This window comes from Agrilus planipennis, unplaced genomic scaffold (genome assembly GCF_000699045.2).
Source record: "Agrilus planipennis isolate EAB-ADULT unplaced genomic scaffold, Apla_2.0 scaffold43, whole genome shotgun sequence".
Classification (NCBI taxonomy): Eukaryota; Metazoa; Arthropoda; class Insecta; order Coleoptera; family Buprestidae; genus Agrilus; species Agrilus planipennis.
The window spans coordinates 885,205-911,862 of record NW_020438914.1 but is presented as its reverse complement, the minus strand read 5'-3'; the positions used below and the strand labels follow the sequence as shown (position 1 = coordinate 911,862).

Here is a 26,658-nt window from a genome sequence, read left to right as displayed (position 1 = left end):
TAGGTTGAATAGAGAGATGCCAGTTAAATGAGAGAGAAAACCTAGGAGACGAGTGTAAACTACGATTTTACCTATATTTTTAGTACATAGTAGGAAATAGGAAATTGTTTTTTTTATCATTAACAATAAAATTGTTGAATGTTTAAGAATCCTAATTACCGGTAATATCTGGTATAGATACTTATATTGTAATCTATTAATCATAAACACATATGATGAAGCATGAAACATTAATTTGTTTCAAAATTGCTGTCTTTATCATAAGCTACCAAAAAATGGCAGTTTAACAAATTGGCTGCATCTTAGAAAAAAATTACAACTGGGTAGATACCTGCATAAAATTTCCGAAAATTATCTTTTACTTTCAACCGGCGCATAAGTATTGTGTGTAGGTGTTATAGAAGAATATTTTACAATCAGTGATTTATATATATATGTGAATATCAAAAAAATTAAAACTCCCACCTGAAACATATACATATGCACTAGTGACTAGTGAGTTGAGAGTTGAGACATGGGGATATTCTATTAGGTTAGGTTAAGTTAGGTTTTCAAATGCGACATCATTTTTTTATAAATAGCACTAACTACGTGCTATAGGAAACTTCATAGAAATCTACCATCTACTGTTCAGGCATCTTTTCATATTAATAATGAAGTAGGGAAGAGTATTACGTTTGGTTCCATAGATTTTGACACGAGAATATTATTAATGGAGAAACTTCGTTCCTCGGTATCTCGCCCAATGAAGAAACAGTCTTATTAAAAATTATACGTTAATTGCAATAATTAATTAAAAAAAAAACAGCAAATGTCACTTTTTCTTATTGATGCTTATTATCGAGTTCTCTTTTTCATTGTCTTCCTTTTTTCCGATTAGACATCTTGTTTTTGTATAAAACTGACAAAACAGATCACAAATAGTGAAAAATGTAGAACTTTCTTTTATTTCGTTTTAACATAATCACGCATGTTTACATATAGTTATTTTACAAAAAGTCTGACGAATATAGACTGTTATCTCTTATTTTTTCACGGAAAAGTATGTATACACAAAACATGATACAACCGCATCTGTATATATGCACATGCATATTACACATATATGGATGGATGCCTAGGTGGTTTTGTGTGTTTTGCTGCCGTAGAAGAATATGTAAATGTGTGCAAGTGTGTACGGGATCGTTGTGATGGTATAAGTTCTGTCTGGGAACGAGGGGTGCGGGGGCAGCTTATTGGTGGCGGTCGCGAAGACTGCTACAACAACGCCGATGATGATGATGACGACGACTACTGAACCAAAGCAAACTGTGAAAAAGTGGGGACCGAGACCGAGAGAGAAACAAACTGGGAACATTGACCAGGAAATGACGCCGCGTGCTAATAATCCTCGACCATCGATGTCCTTGTACCGCGAAAATAGATGCATGTCCGCTGCCGCGGCGCGGCGTGCCGTTGTCGCATCAACAAGACCGCCATTATACACGGTGACGTTCTTCTACACACATCCTTATAAAGCTACAGGTTGTCCCAATACATATACATCAACTCATTTCCTCAAGTTAGGCACCTATGTGAAAGCTATGTGACTGTTCCTAAATGTTGGTGCTATTTTCATTATTTGTATCAAACCATAAAATGCCATGGAAGAAAACTGTAGCACACCTTGACTTCACTCTACATGAATTAAGACTTTCTCATTTTTTATGCAAATATTTGGATAGCGCCGCTTTCCTTATCTAGATAATCAAAGGTCCAGATGCAAATCATTTTTAAAGATCAAATTAAACAAAAAAATTACTCCATCGTATGGGTCAATATTTCTTTTATTATGCAAAAAATAAATCTGCTTAATCATTATTATTTCTGTCAGGACCAAAATCTTATGATAGCTATGCGCCTGATTTTTGAGTTTTTCGAATGTTCTTCGTCTGTAATTCCAACTAATCCTCAGTTATTAAAATAACTTCAAGCACACGTTACAAATCGCAACAGGGATTTCTGATGCCAAATGTACATATACCGAAATACCGGATAATGTTTTGAATCTACCTATTGTTTATAAAAAGTACTTAGATTATTTATTATTTCTCGCAAATTCAAAGCCAAATTCTCTAATACACTCTGAAGTCCTTAACTTTGTTTGACCGCTCTCAGCTTCTCTGGCGTTACAGAAATTTCAAGTATTAACACCAGTCCTTACATGTATGCATAAGTACACATGGGAGTACAGTACCGATTTTGATTTTTTCTCACTATTAGTTATTAGCTATAATTTTTCAGGCAGGTATAAGATACGTATACGTGAGTCGCTTGGGTCCATTTTTGACGTCCGAGAGATAAAACTTTTTGCAATAAATATATGTGGTCTGTACTACAGTCCATCCTTTCAACAACACACATCTTAAAGAGTTAGTGCAAAAGAATTAAAAAATTTGTTAAAACGAAAGTAATATCTACCAAAAATTTGCTTTTTTCTAACAGTTTTTCGACACTCTTGTTCTTAAACATATTATCTATTACTAAAATTGGAACATTGTGATGTTGTACAAGAAGTTTGCCGTTTAATATACCATTGTTTTTAAATTAACAGATTATTTTGAAGAAATCAAATTTTTTTTTCCGTAAGTGGAAAAATTTAATTCAAAATGTCTAGCACCTCCACCACAAGGTTACACGTATACTTAATACGGTGTCAAAGAACAAACCAATGAAACACAAAGTAAATTTCCTTTGTTTGATAGAATAGAAATGAAGATAATGGGTAACAGTAATAAATAAGGAGAGTAAAATGACAGTGTACTCGAACGTTTTCTAAACAGTCCTAGTTTTCACTATCAGAAAGAAAGCTGGTAGCTGCAGACACTTATAGTCATAACAAGAGAGAGCAAATTTTTTTATCGAATTCATTTATAACAAGAAATTAAGAGGTTCAAAATAACTGCACTCCTTTACATGTAGATACGAACATAAAATTTTAATTGTACAATAATTACATACACCTACAGCATACAGCAAGTCTTAACTAATACAAAAAAGACGTAGTTTTTTGTTAGAAGTCAATAAAAAAACGTCAGACTTATACATATAACAAAAATAAGCTTAAATCAATTAAGATTCACTTTTATTAACAAAACAGTATTTTTATGCAATATTTTTGCATGACACTGCATTGTCGTCGAAGTATTTGTGTCAAAGGGAAAAAATTTTAGCTTATCGAGATGTATAACGTGTTACAAGACAATCAGACAGTGGGTTTTAAAAATAAATAAAAAAACAAATGCCACAGGAAGTTTTGCCAGCTTCACATTATGATGTTTTCAGAAAACTGATTTTTAGAGAAACTCAAATCAAAATAAATACGGACGTGATGCTTTAAATAAAACTTCCTCTCTATCAATTTTATATTCAAATAGTTTAATCTAGTGATCTAGACGAAGGCACTTGGTTCGAAGAAAATAAAAAAGAAGGTCGTGACCAGGCGCGACTGAGAAACGTGCGATAGTTTTGCAGTCTTTGTTTTTTGGAAAACGACAATTTCCGGTTAAAATGCCAATTGCAGTCAGCGCGGTTAAGAGAAAGGATCAACACCGAACCAGAGAGAGAAAGAGAAGAACGTAGGTACAGCAAACAGTGCTGCTAACGTAACAAGTGCAAGTTTTGAAGGTCGTAAGCGCATGTGCAGTATATAATTATATCAGTGCAATGTGGAGTGCAACGAGCTGTCTGCCTGGCTGCGAGAAACCAAGTAGGGTGACCGGCCCAATCCAAGGTCCAATTCGTTCTCACACTGACTTGATTCCATATAACATGTTACTTAATTACAAGAATATAACAATTAACAATTATTGTAATTCTGATAAGATAATCAACTGTCAAGAGTGGAAACAAGAGAAAAAAGAAATTTTTTAATCAATCGGGAGGTACATTTTGGATGGGCACATGGGTAGCATTATTTTAATATGTACGACATTAATAGAGGGTATAATATAGATACCCGGCGGATCCGACACTTTTGTGAGATCTAGCTCAGCTAATTCCATGTATCAGGCTTTATGGTACCCAGCAAAATCACTATCCGGCGCATCTTTAATATAACAGTCTGTATTCGCGGTTGCAACAACTTCCATCATTTAGCAGCCATCTTGAGGAAGGGTGTAATCCGTTTTCTTTTATATCTCCGCATACCGCAAGTCCTACAAAAAATTTAGACAGACCTTTTGTGTATCTACTTGATTAAATAATTTAAATTTCATTACCACAGTTTTCACGTACCATTAATAATAAACCTCCATCAGCCTCTAAAACCGACGGACAATAGACTCTCTGCCTGTATTTACTGTTAATTATTCTTAGTTAAGCTGGGAACATCTTTTGAAATTAATTTTTCAACTCTTCTGGCTGATAAAACTTGGCAGATTTAGCGTTAGAGGTTAACTAAAAGTTTAGGCCAAGCGTAAATTAGTGACTAGTTGCATTGTCAAAATTGTCTAGTATATATCTTTCAATCCCCGTTTCTCCACAGCCCTCCCGCTACGAATTTATCACCTAAACATCAAGTGATCATGTCGCCCTTTAAATAGTCTGGTCGATCATTCGGGAACCGTTTTCTAAAATTCTTTAAGCTTATGGGAATGGAATAGGTAGACATGGATACTTTGGTCGCCCACATCTTCCACACACATCCTCCCATTGTTTTGATTCAAGTTCGGTACAGTATTGATTGATCAATACTTTGTTACCTATTGTACCGAACATTGGCACTTGAAGATTGACCGAACATTGGTCTAATATCGACAAGCCAATATTTGGTCTCATCAACTTCGGTACTTCCTACGTGGTCTAATTAAAGAAACCATTTCACATTATTATCAAAGTGCAAAGTAGCGGTAACAATTAAAAATTTTTTATTAAAGTGCGTTATTTTTATATCGCAAGAGCGAAAATGCCTAACTTGATGAATATGTGGAATATACTTTTTTTTAACCACGATTATCTGAAAACTGTCCTAAAGTAGCACAACTCTCCAAATCTTTTGAACAAATAGTAACACCCCTCAAATTTTTAAATTGTATTTGACTCATATTACTTACTGAATTTATTTGAACGAATTTTATTACTGTACGTCATTTTTTTCTTCAAAAGATAAATGCCACCTTTTCATAATTGCGTGTAATAGAAAATAGAATAAATATCCCTATGTACTGCTCTGAAGCCCCTGCTATATTCCCCTTCCCATTCGCAGTATAATTGAACGTCAGCTGTTTCAATACCAAATGCTTAGCTAAGCATTTAATTAGAATCTAATAGAAACAGCTATTTTCCTAGTCGAATTCAAAAGTACCGAATTTTACAGATTAACTTGAACATACATATACAGTAGAATCCGCTTATAATGACATCTAAGAAAAATGACGAATACGTCATACTAAACGGGCGCCATACAAAGCAGTCTTAGAAAATAAACAACTTTTTATTTTGGTTAGTTATTTAGTTTAATAGAGAGAAGAACTACAAATTGTATATATTTATTAACAGAAAAAGAAAAAGAACGATGAATTGTAATATCAATATAGATAAGAAGGGTAAGAAAAATGAATGAAAATGTTATTATTAATAATTTGGGTCACTATAGTCGGATAAGATTTCTTGAAATTCAGTCCTAATAAACGCTATGTCATTTTAAACGGAGTCATTATATCCAAACTTTCCTATAGAGAATTTAATATGAAAACCAAACTTAACACTGCAATTACTTCCTATTAAGCGGTTGGTCAATATAGGCGGAGTCATAATAAACGAATTCCACTGTACGTATAAAATGTAACTTACGATTAGTTGAAATAACTGAGACGGCTGTTAAACCTCCGCTTTTACCAATTTATTTTAATTTTTGCGTAATATGTTTAACAGCCATTATAGTTGATTCAAGGGACTAAAATAAAATCAGTAGTTCTTTCATTTGATGTTTCGAAATTAAATAATACAGTCCAAACCAACCATTTACACGGCAATAAAATTCGAAAATGTGGCATAGCGTCTGCCAAAACACGCAGCTATGTTTCGATTTAAAGATCTTTTTTCATAACAAAAATCAAAGGTGGTATACATATATCTTAAATTAAGATAAAAATACTAGACATGTAGCGTAAATCTTTAAGAAAACAACTCGAAGGTCAATTGTAGAATACACAAAAGAATCTTTAAAAAATTAGTGGTCAAGAATTTATGAAAATTCCCTTAATGTTAGATAATTCTGCTGCATCTATTGACAATTCTTTAGAGGAGGCAAGAGGGCAAAACGTTATTGCTACTTGACTTTCTCACAAAATCTTTTACTAACCATAACGTATTTCAACGATTGTGGATTACGTATACCTATTTTGCTGATTCATTTTTTTGACACCTATACGACTTTTTTGGTTTGTATTCGAAAATGATATTTTGGAAACAGCTGCATGCCCCCCTTGCAACAGTAGGGGGGCGCGCCCCACAGTTTGGAAACCACTGCCTTAATGTATCTGTAGGTTTAATAATTTGACTATATGATGAAACACATTCAAAACTGGAGAAGCTTTCTGTACTATCTATAGAATAGATATACACGTGTAGATGTGTATGACCATATAAAACATGTAGGTGTACAACAAAAATTAATGTTAAATTTAAAAAGGGCGCACTGGACAAAGACAGATAGAAAAGAAGGGACGCCTTTTATTTTCATTGGCAAAGACTTTGAAAATACAAAGCGTTCCTGCTGTACCAATGGCGGTAAAACTTGAACAAGATTAACCGGAAAGGCATAGCGAGGATCGTGCTAAAAATAAGCTTAAATGGATGCTTCCGTACGAGCTCATAACTATACGTGTTTGTACGTTTATATATACACGTATTCGCATAATGTACAAACGTACGTAATGCCATCCAATGATGACGTTAATTTACTTCACCAAAACAAACGCCAACTCACAAGGAACTACTTTACACGGAAAAAGCAATTAAAATTGAAAAAAATGTAAATTTTTAAGTACTATTTTTACACTTTCAAAATAACGCCAAAAAAATTACCTACAACAAGTTCTATCGTATATTTTATCCACATATTTTTAGGAATGTTAATTGTCGTTATTTCTATGACATGAATAACATACAAATCATTTCAAACACTCCGTATATCAAGGAAGAACATTGTATCATTGTCAACCATTAAATACGTATAACATTATCTATATATAAAAAAATAAGTTAATCAACACAAGCTTTTGTTAACGACGTCTTTCAAGGCCACTGCAGTAATTGCAATAATCTAGATTCCTTCCCAAGTTATTTCTCATTCAATTTAAAATTAATAACTTCCTCCTGTAAACAACAGCAAATGTGAAGAAGATACGTATAAGCGCAAAAACAAATAAACACCCTAATGGAACAACTTTATTTTAATTGTTATTTAATTTTCTGTGTACACTATCATAAACACACCATGAGCATTGTCGTCTCCGAAGCGCCTGTTTACCCCCATTTTTTTTTACTTATCTTCTTATCATAAGACAGCATTTTGTAGAAACCACCAGAAGTGAGTCACAATTTCGAAATTACTGGTTCTCATCAAGGAGTTCCGACAAAATACCAATCAAAACGAACCAATGAAATGAATACATGCCCACAAAAAAGGAAGTAAGTCATTTATGGAGAACTAATTTAAAATTTACTAACTGTAAATTAATTATTGTTAACAAAACTTCTTTTGGTGAATACTTATCTACTTGTTGAACTAAACCCACAGTGTATTAGTTAAGTACGTTTTATGGCAAGCAAGTACTGCCTTTCTGCGATTAATCTCAGTGGTAACCATCAACTTCTGTTTGGTGGGAATTTTGTCGGAACAACCCTTTATTATATTGGTGAAAACCACGTCTGGGGTATTACGTACAAATGCAGATATTGTTAATTGAAGAGTAACTCGCTCAACAATACTGATTTCAGAATAAGTGCCAAATTTCCATAGATGATGACTTACTGTGTTTCTGAGTTATTTATTGGTTTTGATGTGCATCGCTATCTCCACAATGACAATAATTTCTATATTATACTTATCAGTTACTTTATGTCTCAATAGATACGCTTCCGCCAGTGTTAGTTTCCTTTGTCCTTCTCTCTCAATTTCCTTTAACAAGGTTAGTAGAACTAACAATAAAATTTCTGAAAATAAAACTGAATTCTGTTATCGATTTTCTGTTGACTGTCGCCAATGAGAATAAAAACCTATAAATTATCTGGATAGCATGTATCATGAAAACCGATGTTGGAAAATTACAGTTTTCTCCAAAAGAAATGACGAAGAGAAGATTATCAAGACTAATCTATGCCACTTTTCGTTTGCCTATTTATCTATTGGTACAACCAACCTTCGAAACTGACGGACCGATTTTGATGAGACCTTATGTACATGAAGAGGAGACTGCCAGGAGTAACCTTCTGGATTACTTTTTGGCAACTGTTTGCCTGTTTGTTGTATAATCGTGGAAACGGGAGAATCGATTTCGATGAGACTCCATATACTCCAAGAGGAGATTGCCGGGAGTAATCTAGGACTACTTTAAGTCTGTCTGTCTACCTGTTTATCTGTCTAATTGTCGAAACGGCTGAACCCATTTCAATGAGACTACATACCGAAAAGGTGGTTGTAAGGAGTAATATAGGCTACTTTTTGTCTGTCTGTCTGCCTGTTGATACAGCTAATCTTCGAAACGATCGAACCGATTTTGATTAGATTTAAGATACAGGAAAAGGAGGTTGTCAGTAGTAATCTAGACTACTTCTTGCCTTCTAGTCTCCTTTTGCCATACCAACGAAGTCATTGATAAAAGTAGTCTTAAATATAATATATTTTGTATAAATGTTGGAATGCCCTCTATACGTATACATATATGAATACATGGGTATTTAGATTCATATGTATGTTTTTCAACGATGCACGCAAATGATGTGTTTATCTAGCCTAGACCTCTATAAGACTAATCAGTTTATCGTCATAGTCCAGCCAATAAATATGCATTGAAAACATTGCCATCATCTTCCTGTATTGATTATTTAAACAGTAGCTTCATTGTTTGCTTTTAAGTTTTAACATAGTCAATGCATACACAGATTGATACATAAATAAAAAATACACATGTACATGGATACATAGATTAATTTATCGTTCGTTTATTCCTATTATTGATAATTTTTATTTTTAACAAAAACCTAATTACGTAATTATGTTTATTCACTTATGGCAACTGGAACGCGTTGCGGGACTTTCCTTTCCTGGGTGAAAATGTAAAAACAAAAAGAGAATTAATTCACAATTAACTTATTAATTACAGATACGTATATAGATACGTTATAAACCCAACCGAGATATACATATCGTAATTAGTGACTTTGAAGAATGTGTGAATCACTTCATTTTATTAAGTGAACTATTGAGCAAGAAATTAACGAACAAATGAGAATGTAAAACTTATGCAATAAAACCTTAATAATAATCACAGTTTATCTGGAGAGAATTACGGTATGTGTAGAAAAGCCGAAAAAAACTTTTAAAAAAGCGATAATTATTGTTGTAAGATCACTTTTATTCTTATTATCAACATCAATAAAATAGTTTATTATTTTTATTTCATTAATATGTCTTTTTTCGAATATCGGTGTTATGATTTATATTACGACTTTTATTATAAAACCATCTATACATACATATATGAATGACTAGGCAGATGAGAATATATGTGTATTGATTCGGCTCGGCCAGGGTGTAGAACTATTATGCATATGCGATAACCGAGTACTTCTAATTAACTTGGTCTAATTTTGGTGCGCGTAAATCCCGTTCTCTTTGACGAAGTAGATCCGACATTATTTGGTGGTTTTCTCACACAAAAACCTTCGAAATCCATGTTTGACTGCCAATCCTAATAATATGCCTTATTGTGGTTCTGACTTTATTTCTTTAGTGGTTAGTCTCTCCCAATTTGGTCTTTACAACAGTGAAAAACCTTGTCAAAATTTGTTAAACGATTCATGACTTCATGAATCATCGGCAATAACCGTTATCAAAAATTAAAATCCACCCAACCCACTGGCTCCTAATGTTTTATGTTACTTATATAAATGGTAAAACAATATGTAGTTATAAGGATTTTGGATTATTTTTGATTTTTTTTTCTCCAGCGAAATAAAGAAATAATTGCCTTATCTGCAAGGCAAAAGAAATTTGTGAAATTTTCAGTTTCTGTAGGCGATTGATTCGTTCGTTCATTATGCAGCAGGAGTGTTTATTATTAAACATCTTCTTTCCTTTTTCCGGAAGAGCTACAAGTACTTGTAAAGGACGAAGTTATATACGCAAATATATATTATATATATATATATACATATAAGCGCGTGTTGGCGTCGGTTTTCCCTTTCTGCGCTCGCGGCGTTATTGCCGGCGCTGCTACAGCGTCGTTGGCGTCATCGGCGTCGGTTGATCGTCGTTCGACGAAGGAAATTGAAAGTAGCATGTGACCTTCAGCTCGTGGAAAGTCGTCAAGTCGATGAACCGCTGTCCGTACAAACGCCGCCGCCCGTCGTCGTCGACGCTGTGGCCACCGCCGTCAGTGACGCGTCGTCACCGCCACCGCCGCCCATACTGCCGCCGCACGATACCCGCCTCCGCCACGTCCTCCGTCTTTCTCGTGCCCACTTTTCCTCTCTTCCACCACACTGTAGTAATAATCCTGGGCTATATGCTTGTTTGTTCGCTTTTCGATACCAAAGAGTCAACCAATCGACCGAGCAACCCAACTTTGAGCATAAAAACAACGCATATTCAGCACGTAACAAATACGTGAGTAAATATATACACATACGGAAAGGTGCATATCCAGGAATCGAAGCAACAGGAAAAACGTCAGGTATCAAGAAGACTGTCATAAAGGTAACAGAAATGGCTAATACATGAGCAAGTACAAAATTTGGAAACAAAATTATTTCCTTGAAACAAATGACGATCTTTTTTTGGGATCACTTCTATTTTGATTAAAGTCAGGATCGGATCTATATAAAGGTACTACACCGACGCTGAGGTCCCTTACAAAATAGACCCTCCACAAAACCATGCTCAAACATAATTTCTGTTTCTATTACCGTAACATCCTAGTGTGATCTGACCACAAGTGCCCCTGAGAATACTGTCCATCCTAACGTCACTTTTTATTGTTCTATCTTTATAATATCCTCTTATATTCTAATTTCATTTGCTACCTTTATGTTCATATTATCCTCCCATTAATACGTACTTCACTTTTTTTGTCCTACCTAATTACATAATATCCTACCAGCGTCCGTACTTATTCATGTAAGGAAGATTTCGGGTATACCTAAATTGGAACAGCCGGGATATCACAATACCTTTACCGGTCAAAATAGCGCAGAAAAAAATCTAAAACTTTTTTTATTCGATATAATTGATAAAACTTTTGAAAACATTTTTTTTAGCGTAGTATTTTGTATAAAATTTGTAAATAACTAAATACGACTACTCTAATAGAAGTGGGAAAACTTATTTGTACTCATGGACCACTGATTGTCAAATCCAGCTATGATTAAGGTACCTACCTAACCTTTCTTTAATCCAAACGAAACCACCTTAACGCATAAAAACAAGAACCATTGTCAGACTCTCAATACCCATTATATATTCACTTTTAAAACCAGAAATACATAAGATATGTAGTTAATGTATCATAAAACTAATTAAGCTTCGCGTAATAAACAGCTATTTTTATTAAGCAGTTACGTTCATTTTTATGAGCTTATTGTAGACAGGAAGTCACGCCAATTGAAAATTAATACAGTACGACTGACATATTTAAATTGTCCCATAGGAGACCACCATTGCAACCTTTATTATTATTATGAAAATTAAGTTAACTAAAGTTTAGGTAGGATGAATCCATTAATGCCAGCAAAATATTATCAAATCTAATACAAAAAAAGCTCGTATCAACTTTTTAATTCAAATTTATAAACAACTGGTACAGACTCCGAAAAAAAAAAGAGGATTACACTAATCACGTGCTAAATAACATACCACTGAATTTACATTTTGAAGATGCATTATTGATAAATAGACGAACTTGGTATACCTACAAGTAACGCGTTCTAATAAGACAGTAGGTTTAGAAGTAGTGTCATAATTACGAATGTACATCACATTAAAAGTTCTGCCAATCTACGTTCATTAAAAGAGTGCGGAACGATCGGTCGCACAGCTCATGCGTTCAAGATTAATAAAAACGCGCGTCATAATAATATATGTATTTTCGTGAAAAATGCCATAAGCAGTCGTGGCTGGGCGACGAAGTGGCCACAAAGCATAGTGACCGTTTTCGTAAGAACATTAGTACGAATTTCGCTATGAGGTCTTTCTGTGATTGCCACAACGCATCATGAGAATTTCCATAAGAGCCATAGCTCGAATTTCGCTATGTGGTCTTTCTGTGATTGCCACAACGCGTCATGAGAGTTTCCACAAGAGCCATAACACGAATTTCGCTGTGTGGTTTTTCTGTGATTGCCACAACGCGTCGTGAGCATTTCCATAAGAATAAAAACACGAATTTCGCGATGTGGATGTTTTACAGTGACCGCAAAGCGTTGTGAACGGTTTTCGCTCAATTAGAGTTTTCGGTCTTTGCTTGTAACCTATATAAATGAAGTCTATGCTCAAGAACATCGCGAGGAATCGCAAACCTCTACTGTTTTGTTAATAGTATAAGTGCTCTCTATTCTGTAACGAAACAAGCTTCTATTAACGGTTTCGTTATACAATACGTATAATGTGTTTATACAGTAGTATACATATATATCTATTTTTAACGTGCCATTTCAATTTAAAACAAACCTTTAAGCATATTAACCACATTCTGTACATGCAGGCGTTTATTTAAAAGTGAATGCGGTAGTAATTTACACTGATCACGCATACGTATCAAGCCTATAAAGAACTAAGAGGGTCATATTATGCATGCACTAAATTAATTACAAAGTCCACTGACGGACGTGTTTTTCAAATGCAATTATTTTATATTATATCAAACAGTAGGATATAGGATTCATATAACGCAATATTTTTCTTTTTTTAATGATGTTTAACTGAAATATATGCATAAAAATTGATAAGGTGGCGTCGACATTAACTAAACAGTTGAATGCAGAATTGCTACAATGCAATATTTTTTATCACGAAAAAACGAATGATAACAAGGCTAATTAACACTTTTGCCCTAATGCGTTAAAAAAACAGATAAAAAATACGTGTTTAGACAACAAACTGCATAAGCATGATTTTTTATGTGATCAATGTAAAAAAACACATTTAATCTTTTTGCTCCGCATGAATAAAAAATAATATTAATCAAATTTTTCCAGCTATTTTTTGTTGCTTACAAAAATCAGTGTCGACTTTCTAATGCAACTGAGCATCTCCACCCCCTTAACAAAACACACCAACGACGACTGAGGGAGAAAAATAAATGTAAATTTAGGCACTATTGCGTACCTACATATTGACAATGAGCCCGGTCGACACACTATAATGGGCAAAGAGAGATCATGGATCCGTCCAGCCTTCTCATTACATTGGTGGTGTTGCATTTCTAACGTTTTTAATGGAGGTGTTTTAGGTTGCACTCCATCTACAGCAACCTAACCTAACGTCGGCAAATGAATTCGTCTCAGTTAAAAAGTTCAGTGAAAATGATGAGAAGCCTCAGTTACGTTTCATCATCATAAAGTCGTCAGTCCTAAGACTGGTTAGACACGCACCTCCACTGCTTCCTATCCTAAGCTAATCTTCCCGTTTCTCTAAAACTAGAACATCCCACATCCTTAACTATTTGCGAACAGTAATCTAATCTAGGTCTACCTCTACCCCTCCTGCCTCCCGTTTCTGCTTCTAATATATCTCTGATTAAACCTTCATGACTCAGAAGGTGTCCAATGAACCTATTTGACCTATTTCTTATTGACATCCGTAAAGTCCTATGTTCTTTTATTATTTCTAATACCTCTTCATTTCTAACCTTCTCTATCCACGGTTTCCTCAGCATTCGCCGGTAGCACCACAAGTTACATTTAATAAAAAATTATACTTAGATACTGATTTCAAAATTATACGAAGGTATTAGTAGTCAAAATAATGCACACACCCTATCTAAACAACCCCGAACCGTCACTGATGGGTAGAGATAAATAAAGTTAAAAACGGCAAGTCGCATGTTGTACTGTAAGTTGCAGTAAGCCATGACATGAAAAACAGTAGGACACTCTCCCTCTATCTTTATGTGAGGGTACTTCTGATTGCCCGGCACAGCTGATTATCAAGTGTACATGCTCTAAACAAAGAGCTACATGTGTATGATGACATCCATTCATTTTGTGTTTCCTTTCTTTTAGGAAAAACATTTCCGATGAACTTCCCCACTCTATTCTATTATTTCTATGGTATGGTGTTGATTTCCGTCTTCCGTGTAATCAGTAATCTGTTTTCTGTAGTATTGTTTGTTATAACAAACCAGTTACTAAATCGAATAGTCAACAAACACACAGCGCCGCCTCAGATGGATACAGGATCAAGAGTAACACTTACGATAGGTCAGTTTTTTATTCACTAGCGCCGATGACTTGATGTTCTATTCTTCAGTTAATAACGGATCAAGAGCAACCGCTGCCCGAGAGTTGAGATATCGACCACTTTTTATTACATGGCAAGAACCGGACAGGCACATTCCGATCTAGTTTTTTTTTTGTTCACCGGAACAGTATTCTTTCTAGAAATTGTTCGACGACGATCAAACATTTCATAACCCTTTTCTTACTTGTATCGACAAAAATATGACAAGTTTATTAATAAGTCCTTAGTCAGAAGTTCAATTAGACTTAAATAGACGATAAATTACTGTAAAAGAAACTTTAGGAATATGTGGTGGTGGTTGAGGTAAGAAAGATGAGATGGGAAAAATGAAGATTAAAAAGAGTGAAAGATTATCTGATCCAAGAAAACGACAGATAAGCTTCGATCACGGCTGACAGATCCGAAATCGAACCGGTATTCTCCCGAATGCTATGCAATGTCCTAAACCTATAGGTCATGTCGCCATTGCGTTGTTACTGTTTAGTTTCACGATGAAGTGTCACTTGGATATATGTGTAGCACTAAAGAATTTTGAAGACAGTGGTTCCTGATTTTAAACCGAGGGAGTTTCATGTTGATTTTGAAAAGTCCTGCATTAATGGATTTCTTAACATATTTCCAGAAGCAGAAATAAAGGGTTGTAATTTTCATTTCAACCAGGCACTTTGGAGAAAAGCCCAAGAGATCGGTTTAGTGGTAGACTACAAAGAAAAAGATGATACAAGAAATCATTTGAGAATGTGTGTTGCTTTAGCGCATTTACCACCTGAAAAGATAGATGATGGATGGTTTGCAATGATGGAATAATGGAAAATTCACCACAAACGGAAAAAAATACAAAATTTAATGACTACTTTGTGGAGGAGTGGCTGGATACAAAAAGTTATTGGGTGTGCTTTGGAAGTCGCCATTGTACCACAAATGTAACTGCAGGGTGGCATTCAAAGCTCAATAAAAATATGGAAAAAGTCATTCAAACATTTATGAAATCCCAAAAATGCGAAACGGGAATTTACGAAACGAGCATAGATCCACCAATCACTTTCAATTTAACAACTCCATAATTCGTAATTAATAAATGTGAACGTATTGCAGTGTCGAAATGAACTATGCAAATTCTTTGGCTATTTATACGTTGGCAATGATCCTATAATCAGAAGCCAGTTGCGGTTACGGCTACAAATGTTATTTTTAGGTAATACGGATGGGTCTACAGGAAGTGGTGTGATGGTGTTTTAATACGCGCGCTCAAAACGCACATACACACGCACGAAATAACGTTCTCTTCATCTTTGTGTACGAGAAGTTGAATCGATGTAATGTTTAACCCAACAAATTCTAAGCTCCCGTTGACCTTGAGTTAACGACGGAAGTCGTTTGGAATTGTTTTGAGAGCGTAATTTTAGAAAAAACCGTCACGTATACCTCTGTAGTCTATTCTATACAATCGTTTCGTGTCTGTATCTCATTAATTTACCGTACATATGTACGTGTTAGCCAAACTTAAATATTTAACCTCTTTATTTCAATTGAGCAAGAACAAGTACCCATTTAGACTCGTTTCTATTCCAATTTCAGGGTTCCGCACCTCATTAAGAAAAAATGAACCCCTATAGAATCACTTCGTCGTCTGCCTGTCTATCAAGACCCTTTCTCTCAAGAACTTAAATATTTAACCTCTTTATTTCAATTGAGCAAGAACAAGTACCCATTTAGACCGGTTTATGCTCCATTTTCAGGGTTCCACACCTCATTAAAAAAAAATGAACCCTTATTGGATCACTTTGTCGTCCGTCTGTATATCAAGACCTTTTTCTCAAGAACTTAAATATTTAACTTCTTTATCTCAATTGAGCAAAAACAAGTACCCATTTAGACCAGTTTCTATTCCATTTTCAGGGTTCCGCACCTCATTAAGAAAAAATGACCTTTTATCGTATCATTCCGTCGTCCGTCTGTCTATCAAGCCCATTTTTCTCAGGTACTTAAATATTTAACTTCTTTATTTGAATTGAGCAAGAACAAGTACCTACCCATTTAGACCGGTTTCTATTCCATTTTAAGGGTTCCGCACATAAATAAAATGAACCCTTATAGAATCACTTCTTCGTTCGTCTTTCTATGAAGACCCTCTTTCTCAGGAACTCGTGGAGGTATCAACTTCAAATTAATACCAAATACTCATGTCAGGAATCCCTTGGAGCTATGAAAAAATTAAATTTCTAGAAGTTTCTTTTAAGTCAACGCAATCAAACGATACGACCGTTTATGGCGCGTATTTTGACACTCGCAAGGGAATCAAAACCGATGGGGTACTTCCCGTTGACACAGTATAATGATATTTGACAAGAAGCAAGGTCTTACAGGATAGGTAAAGGGAAAAATCTGAAAGTAGTTGTTAAAAGTTATACACAAAATACATATTCGTTTTGGAATGATTTAAAACGTTCTGCAAAAGAAACCAGTACTTTGCCTACCTACCTACAGTTCTCGAATTAAATCATACAACAATGCTAAAGAAGAAACAATATCAGAACCCAGAATAGGAATCGTATTTGTATTTTTATAAAAAACATAACTATACTTTCTCAAAGACAAGAGTTTTAGAATGTATAACATTAGTGGTGTTAACTGTATAATGTTTCGTACGCTGTAAATTAATGTTCTAACTGTAACAGAGAACACTTCCTCGTTTCCTGTCAAAATTTCCTTTTATAAGAGGGTTGGGAGTCAGTATTCCATTTCCGTACACGCCCTCTGCGGTTCCTGCTTTCCTTCTTCCTGGAAACGGGGGGAAAAAAGTCGAGACTCGGCAGCAGTTTCCCTTTCGTTTTACGTCGAATTTCCGCATTGTTGTTCGCGCACTGCGCACTGGAGCTCTGCTAACCTACTACAAAACGGTGGGCCCCACGAACTGACGTCAAAGTGCACTCACCTCGTCGCGTCTTCTTCATATCGTGGCCATTAGATCATGTCTGCCCTCCTCATTCCATCTCTTTCTCTCTCGCAATCTTTGTTTCCCCCTTCCACCACTTCCGCCCCCGCAACTCATCACTCCTATCATCTTTGAACAACGATGGTAGGTACTTACCGTTTCATTATCATTAGTTAATTTCATTTTAACATACAAGAAAATTTTAGTTTTAGATGTCGCACCTTGGTCATTCTCTATTAAGCAGATGAAACAAAAATGAAAGCGATTGCAGAAATGGTAGGTACAATATTTCTAAACAAATGATGATGGTGTTGGTGATGGGTGGTCGCATGAATTAATATTACCTAAGTGGTGATTTTCTCCATACATAAAGGAAGGTTACAAATCACTTTCGAGTTGAAATCGCAAAACCAAACAAACAACTGGATACTTAAGGAAGGTCACGGCTCAATCTTACCGTAATTACGCATGTATACGTATGTACATACATTTAACATGCAGATGTACACAAGGATAGTAAGATAACTTATGTATATATGCATAAACGCATATAAACACGTATGAATGCATTGAACTTGCAATGAGATGCATCTACTCAATCAGGCGTCTTACAATGGACTAGTTGAGTACGGAACCCTAACGCGAGAACCAACTCAACATTGTAGTTGAAAAAAACATGTTGTCCCATACATTCAAACTGCAAATGTAAATTTATAGGCACAATATTGTTTTGTTGAAAGATTTACCACGTTCTGTTCGGATCATAGACTTCTCATTTAATACTCTTGTAATCCATAAGTAAAGAACTATTTTCTGTATTTTTCAAATTTTAGATTCAGTAGATTCGGTAATAGTGGGAGGGGAACGGTCAATTTTCATCTATTTTCTTAAACAACTTTAAAACTACCCGTGGGGTGGTATTGAAATAGAGGTGGTTACCTATTTATTTTTGTTTTTAGAAATTTTGTTTTCCGTCAAGTAGACACTTTTTTAAAAGTTTTATATTTTACACTCCATTTATACATATGAAAAAAATGCCATATGTATTTATTAATACTAGCTGATATCAACATTAAACAAATTAATCATTACGAAAAGCAACAGTGAATTTTATTATGTACAAGTAAGACAAAAAGCATCCGTATTGCGCAAAACCCCGAAGGGGTAATAAATAAAAATATGACATTTCTTTCATATAATGGAAACTGGAGCGTAAAATATAAAAGTTATAAAAAAATTTTATGAGGCAAAGTTGTAGAAAATATTAATGTGTACATGCCAGGAAATTTTTTTCCAAAAACGAATATAAATTCGAAACCAACTTTATTTCAATATAATAGCTCCATACTCAGGAGGTAGCTCTTCCTCGACCCGGACAAAAACAGCCTGTTAGTAATTTTTTTTTGCATCCTCCCTTTATGATAACGATTAGTTTTACTGGTCTACAAGGGTTGGCCTCGGTTTTTGAACAGTATCTCTTTTACGATTAGCAGTGTCGCTTATGTTCCCGATTCGGTCAAAACGCAACAGTTTTTATTGCATTAATTTATAAACCAGATCGCATTGTTGAACGTTATGCCTTAGTATGCAAGGAAAGAAAAAGTACGGTAAGAGCGAACATAATGATAGGAAACGAAAAATTAGAAGAAGTGGCCGATTTTAGGCATCTAGGAAGTCAGAACGGAAGAAATAGTAGGGATATAAAGCAGAGGATAGCGAGGGTCGAGTCGCCTTCAATAAAAAGAAGTCACTTCTATGCTCGCGAACGGTTAATTTAAAAATTCGAAAAAGGTTGTTAAAGGTGTGTGTTTGGAACACGGCGCTGTATGGGTGCGAAACATGGAAAGTAAGCGCAGCGGAAAAGCAAAAAGCGAAATGTGGTGTTACAGGCGAATGATGAGGATACCGTGGAGAGAGTAAGTTACAGATGGAAAGAAAGAACAGTAAAACAGAGGACTCTATTGATGTCAATAAGAAATAGGCGAGATAGGTTTTGTAAGACACCTTCTGAGGCATGAACGTCTAGTCAGAGACATATTAGAGGCAGAAACGGAAGTTAGTAGGGGTAAAGGTCGACCGAAATTAGATTACTGTTCGGAAACAGTTAAGGATATGGGTTGTTCTAGTTTTAGGGAAATGCGAAGTCTTAGGACAGACAACCTTATGATAATGATGATGATAACAATTTTTCATTTCCTATATAATTTCATATAGCTTCTAAAAATAACCCACTTTACAACTGAAATCAACAGGAATGGAGATGCGTATTTGTGTACATATGCTTATTAACATACAAACATACATATATTATGTGTGTTACAGATCAAAATTACAATTACGAAAATGCTAATACGTATCCACATATCTATACACAACTTATATTTGTATAATGTAGTCTCGTTCGTTAGAACATTGAACTTTACAACGATTAAACCAAAACACTAAATAATACGTCAGTATGTTCCGACTAATTACGGTAATTAGTTAGTAATAATCAGTGGTGAAATTCTTTCGAGGTGAAACTGTTTGAAGAACGCTTTTTTATTTCTTTATTTCAATTTGCGAATGTAGGTATGTAGGTGACAACGATTATTGTTATTATGTAAAAGCTAGAGCAATGCAGTTGACCTTTACACGCTATTAAAGTTCGAACAATTAAAGCATACGATTTATTAATCGATTTAATTTTACCTTTAGAGCCCACAAAAAAAACTAGTAGAAATGCGTGTTCATAACACATGCACACGCAGCCTTCCTAAATAAAAAAAAAGAGATGGTAAAAAATATTGATCGCTCTTTTTAGGAAATTACGTTACAATGTTTTATTTGCTCTGGTTTTATGCTACCAACTTCCCCATTATTTATTTAAATATCTCCATAATAAAAGAACACTGTACCTACGTATAGTAGAATCCGTTTATTATGACTCCGACTATATTGACCAACCGCTTAATATGAAGTAATTGCAGTGTTAAGTTTGGTTTTAATATTAAATTCTGTATAAGATTCTGTTCGGATATAATGACACTGTTTATAATGACATATCGTTTATTATGACTGATTCTCAAGAAATCATATCCGGCTATAGTGACCCAAACGATTAATAATAACATTTTCGCTCAATTTTCTGACCCTTCCGACTCCTGCTCCTGCATTATTGATTTCTTATGTAAAAAATGACAAAATTTGTTATGTATCTTGGTATTAGAATTCATCGTTCTTTTTATTTTTCTGTTAATAAATATATACAATTTGTAGTTTTTCTCTCTATNATAAAAAAATTTTATGAGGCAAAGTTGTAGAAAATATTAATGTGTACATGCCAGGAAATTTTTTTCCAAAAACGAATATAAATTCGAAACCAACTTTATTTCAATATAATAGCTCCATACTCAGGAGGTAGCTCTTCCTCGACCCGGACAAAAACAGCCTGTTAGTAATTTTTTTTTGCATCCTCCCTTTATGATCCACACCTCATTAAAAAAAAATGAACCCCTATAGAATCACTTCGTCGTCTGCCTGTCTATCAAGACCCTTTCTCTCAAGAACTTAAATATTTAACTTCTTTATTTCAATTGAGCAAGAACAAGTACCCATTTAGACTCGTTTCTATTCCAATTTCAGGGTTCCGCACCTCATTAAGAAAAAATGAACCCTTATTGGATCACTTTGTCTTAAACCTTCATGACTCAGAAGGTGTCCAATGAACCTATTTGACCTATTTCTTATTGACATCCGTAAAGTCCTATGTTCTTTTATTATTTCTAATACCTCTTCATTTCTAACCTTCTCTATCCACGGTTTCCTCAGCATTTGCCGGTAGCACCACAAGTTACATTTAATAAAAAATGATACTTAGATACTGATTTCAAAATTATACGAAGGTATTAGTAGTCAAAATAATGCACACACCCTATCTAAACAACCCCGAACCGTCACTGATGGGTAGAGATAAATAAAGTTAAAAACGGCAAGTCGCATGTTGTACTGTAAGTTGCAGTAAGCCATGACATGAAAAACAGTAAGTAGGACACTCTCCCTCTATCTTTATGTGAGGGTACTTCTGATTGCCCGGCACAGCTGATTATCAAGTGTACATGCTCTAAACAAAGAGCTACATGTGTATGATGACATCCATTCATTTTGTGTTTCCTTTCTTTTAGGAAAAACATTTCCGATGAACTTCCCCACTCTATTCTATTATTTCTATGGTATGGTGTTGATTTCCGTCTTCCGTGTAATCAGTAATCTGTTTTCTGTAGTATTGTTTGTTATAACAAACCAGTTACTAAATCGAATAGTCAACAAACACACAGCGCCGCCTCAGATGGATACAGGATCAAGAGTAACACTTACGATAGGTCAGTTTTTTATTCACTAGCGCCGATGACTTGATGTTCTATTCTTCAGTTAATAACGGATCAAGAGCAACCGCTGCCCGAGAGTTGAGATATCGACCACTTTTTATTACATGGCAAGAACCGGACAGGCACATTCCGATCTAGTTTTTTTTTTGTTCACCGGAACAGTATTCTTTCTAGANTTTTAATAATTTCATTTTTCTAGAAATAGAATGGACAATATTTATACAATAACACAGCGATAGAGAAACGACAGAGATAGGGAAGTAATTTGCCCCTTTCATAAATTTCAAGCAGGCATTCGGTAAAGGGAAGATTTTTTAAGAAAAATACATGAAAGAGAGGTAGTATTAGAAAATAATAAACTATGGGCGTATGCGACTGACTGTGTTGGCAGCAGATAAAGAAAAGGTAATGAAAAGTATGATAATAACCCTAAAAACTAACTAAACCTAATATGTATCCAATAAAAAAAGCATGGAATTAAATCCGACAAAATCAAAAGTTTTAGTATTTAGCAAAAAAGAAGAGACAGAAGAGGTTAACGAAATTCAAGTCCAATCCAAGTAGGTTAAAAAAGAAAGAGAAGAAAGAATATGAAAATCAAGATATTCAAACAATTATTTGCAATAGAGGCAAGAAGTGCCGGAATATCTACAAAAAAAAAATGGTAGCTAGGTTCAAAACAGGAAACGAATGAAAAGCAAACATTAGCAAAAAAGCTATGGAAAGGAGTGCATACTATGTGAAGAACACGAAGAAATAACAGACAGAGATAAATGAAAGAATTGAAAAATTGATGGCAGGATCAGAGGGGGACGTGGGATGAAAGAAAAAAATAGTAGATCCACGAAAACGATTTAATAAAAACTTATGATAGGATGCCATAAACTTGTTATGCACGCCATGTACTCCACAAGGAAAATCATTATTTTAATAAAAAAAATCTCATTTCTCTAGCAAAATCTTTTCAATATGAAGGAAAGCGTCTACCTGACTAGAAAAGGGTTAACAAACTTGCCTCGAACGTCAAAAAACTCCCTTCAGAGGAAAGCAACATTTAAACTGGTCTGAGATGGGCTGAGAGCATTTCAAACACTTATTCCAATTGATGGAATTCTCAACTACATAATTGTTCCTTTCCATTATAAACAAATGATTTCACATTTAATTTACCCATACAACACAAATTTCATTTCAGATAGATCTATACATGGTAAGATATTTTTAATTTCCCTCAAAAGATAAGTTCTTTTCAATTCAGCAATGGTCAAATCAACATATCTGACCAGTAAAAAGTACATAATTATTCACAGTAACATGATCAAATGGAAATAATATTCTACGTTACAAAATATCACTACAAAATTCATTGATTGTTTATTTTTAAAACTGTAACCAAAAGCCAATTGCATTTTTGTGGCAGGTTAGTTTGGTTAACATTAAAAATAAAAAATACGGTACAAAGAACAAAATTTGAAAATATCAAGAACATTTTTTTCAACTGGTTTTACTTTCAATGTTAGTGCCAAAACTTTATCATAGCCCAACCCACGTCCAATCACGAATCAGATACTTTTATGCACATTTTTGTGCGTCTGGTGTCTGCTGTTGCTATGACCCAAAAATAAAAGCAGAAAAAGTGTAACTTATTATTTGTCCATGAGAAATCGTTGTTTTTTTTTGTCGATGCTATGTGGATATTCTTAGACACTTTTTTTATACACCCGTAATGAAACATTATGGTAGGTCGTGATAGAAACAAGAAACATGCGACAGGCGACATTGTTTATTCAAACACTTGCTCTGATGACACGTAAAAACTTGCAATAAACACTTTTAATGCATGCATGTGAATGTTTTGACAAAAATGTAATTATACATTATTCGTACCTGTGCGCTCCCGCAAATACATTGCCACTTATTTAAAGGATTTCCGAGAATATGGAAACAATAAACGGATAACCAACGGTTTTTTATAGCTGTTATACATTTTTTCCTACGAATTGTGGAAAATGATATTAATTTATGTCTGCCTTTCATTGCAAATTACGACTACAGAAACATTACAGAAAAACATGAATAATTTTAATTTTCGCGAACAAAACCTCATTGAAAACGAATGCATAGAAATGGTTATATTGTAAGTTTCTATAGATGCATAAGTATTTAACTGGCAGAAGTTGGTTTGTCATTGCTACCAATTTTTTCGTCTATACAATTACCTATTATTTTATTCTGTTAAAGAAACAACATACACACGAAAGAAAAAACAACGACTTTGTCACAACTGTGTGTTATTATGTTATATTATTAACTAGGTTTGGCCTGCAACTTCGCCCCCATGAAACTATTTCTAATTGTTTATAAGCTTGGTTAAATACAATCACCTTTAATAATCTTTTTCGAATTTCTAAATTAATCGTTCGCAAGCATAAAAGTGACTCCTTTTTATTGAAGGCGACTCGATCCTTCGCTATCCTCTGCTTTATATCCCTACTGCTCCTTCCGTCTTGACTCATCTCACTTCCTAGTTACCTAAAATCGACCACTTCTTCTAACTTTTCGTCTCCTATCTTTATAGTCGCTATTTCCCTACTTTTTCTTCCCTTGTATACCAGTATTTTTATTTATTTTCATATAATACTGTTTTGTCAATACCGTTTCCATTTTATTTAAAACTATCTCTAACTCCTCCTTGCTAGATGCTAATACTGCTAAATCATCTGCAAATCTAAGCATACTAATCTTTTGCCCTTCTCTTTTAATCCCTACAGTTGTACTATTTTTAATGATGTTGATCGCGTCTTAACCAATAAGCAATTTAAAGAAACGTAGTCTAGATAATACCCGACAATCTTCTTTTCATGTCTGTAAAGTTTCATCGAAATCGGTTCAGCGGTTTCGAAGATTAGCCGGTTCAGACAAATTTTTTTTAGGGTCGTTTGTACCTAACTGCATTTAAATAACTACATGAACTTAAAAAAAGCCAGACATTTTGATATTACAAACACTTCAATATTATTTATACATATGTAGGTATGTACAAGACATATGTAGGTACCTACGTATATGCAATTGTTTCAACAAGTTCACTTACACAATCTTAGAAGGCGTTGTCTCTCACCACGACTATCGGCTAACATTTGTAATAATTTTAATTATGAGCAAAGGCGTGTATGTAATAAAAATGAAAGGTATGTGGTTCAAATTTTTTGAGGGTCATTGGTTCAATTTAATATCTGAACGACTTAGCATCTAGAAACCTTACGTTGACAAATTAAACTCAGATTTCATAAAAGAAAACTGCAAAGAGCTTGGTCTGCAATTGACTTATCGAACCCGCAATTTTTTAGATTTATGGTTAAAAAATTAGAAAGGCATGTTCCTTTCCTGATGCGCGTAATGTTTCGATTTAATTTTCTTTATCGGTGACATTTATTTATGTCGATGATTTTGGACAGTTCACGTTTTTGGCCGAACATGATTTTTCTCAATTCTGCAGTGAATCACATATGACAAGCGAGTACAACAAATTATGCAGATGTTTATAAAAATACATCGGAACGATAACGGTTTAAGGGCACAGCTGGGCATCGGGTGCCAAAAGTTAAAATTAGTTCCGATTTCTCGTTCCTTAGAATCGCTTTTTTTAAATGTTATGTTGGTGCGCGTGTGGCAAAGCCAATAAAAAAAGTCGAAAAACAACGGAGTAAATGACCCCAAGGACAACGATGTCGTCGACTAAAATATGAATAAATATCCGTGTATTTGTGTCTCCTATGTGAACATAACATGACTTTACGTAACTACTAAATAGGTAGATTCGAAATTAACCAAATTGCACGTTATTTCAGTCAATCGGTTTCACAAATGATAATTTAACCACACGCGTATTTAATATTCAACGTTTTACATTTTTATTATCAAATATGTTTAATTTTTTGTAAGGTAAATTTTTTCCTTTAAATTAGATTTTAAAATTAAAGCAATAACGGGGTTAGAAGATCTTATTTATTTAAGAACTACACGTCAACGTTTCGCCCAGGTTGTTTGTTGGACATCCAAAGTAACCCAGGTGGGCTAGCATTTTTTAGGGTCCGCCCGAGTACCCGGCAGTGACGGTTAATCGGACTAGAGAGGTTTAATCATGCAATTTTTAATTTGAAAAATCAGCATTAATTAAATTTAAATTGAAATGAGATCAAGAAAGCTAGATCGTCAATTTCGAGATAGCAGAGGACCCAAAAACCACGCACGTAACGTATTAACATCATAAATATATAAATTTTAAATAACGTATAATATGCTTGAAAATTTAAAACCAATGTGTATTAAATTTAAAATGTTGTAATTAAATTTACATTATTATTCATGCAACCATATGTTGCTTTTGAATGAAAAAAAATCATTTGGATTTTAATATAATCTGCAATCGTATTTGTTAATAACTTCAAACAAATCTAAAAGGAATTCTTGTATTTGTATTTAGATTTGATTTCTGTATGTAGCTTTCTAATTACACAATTTCGTTTTAATCGAACTTGTACTTTTTTAATAATTGCACGCACTATGCAGTTGACTCTGGTTAATTCGAAACTCGAGGGACTCTTAAAATATTACGAATTATCGAGTGTTTC

General features: G+C 34.3%; 1 protein-coding gene across 1 annotated transcript in view; it reads right to left on the bottom strand.

The window, feature by feature from the left end:
- LOC112903880 (ecdysone-induced protein 74EF-like) overlaps nt 1-26,658 on the bottom strand; it is a 213,812-nt gene that overhangs the window by 5,355 nt on the left and 181,799 nt on the right. The gene's annotated exons all lie outside the window — the stretch shown is intronic.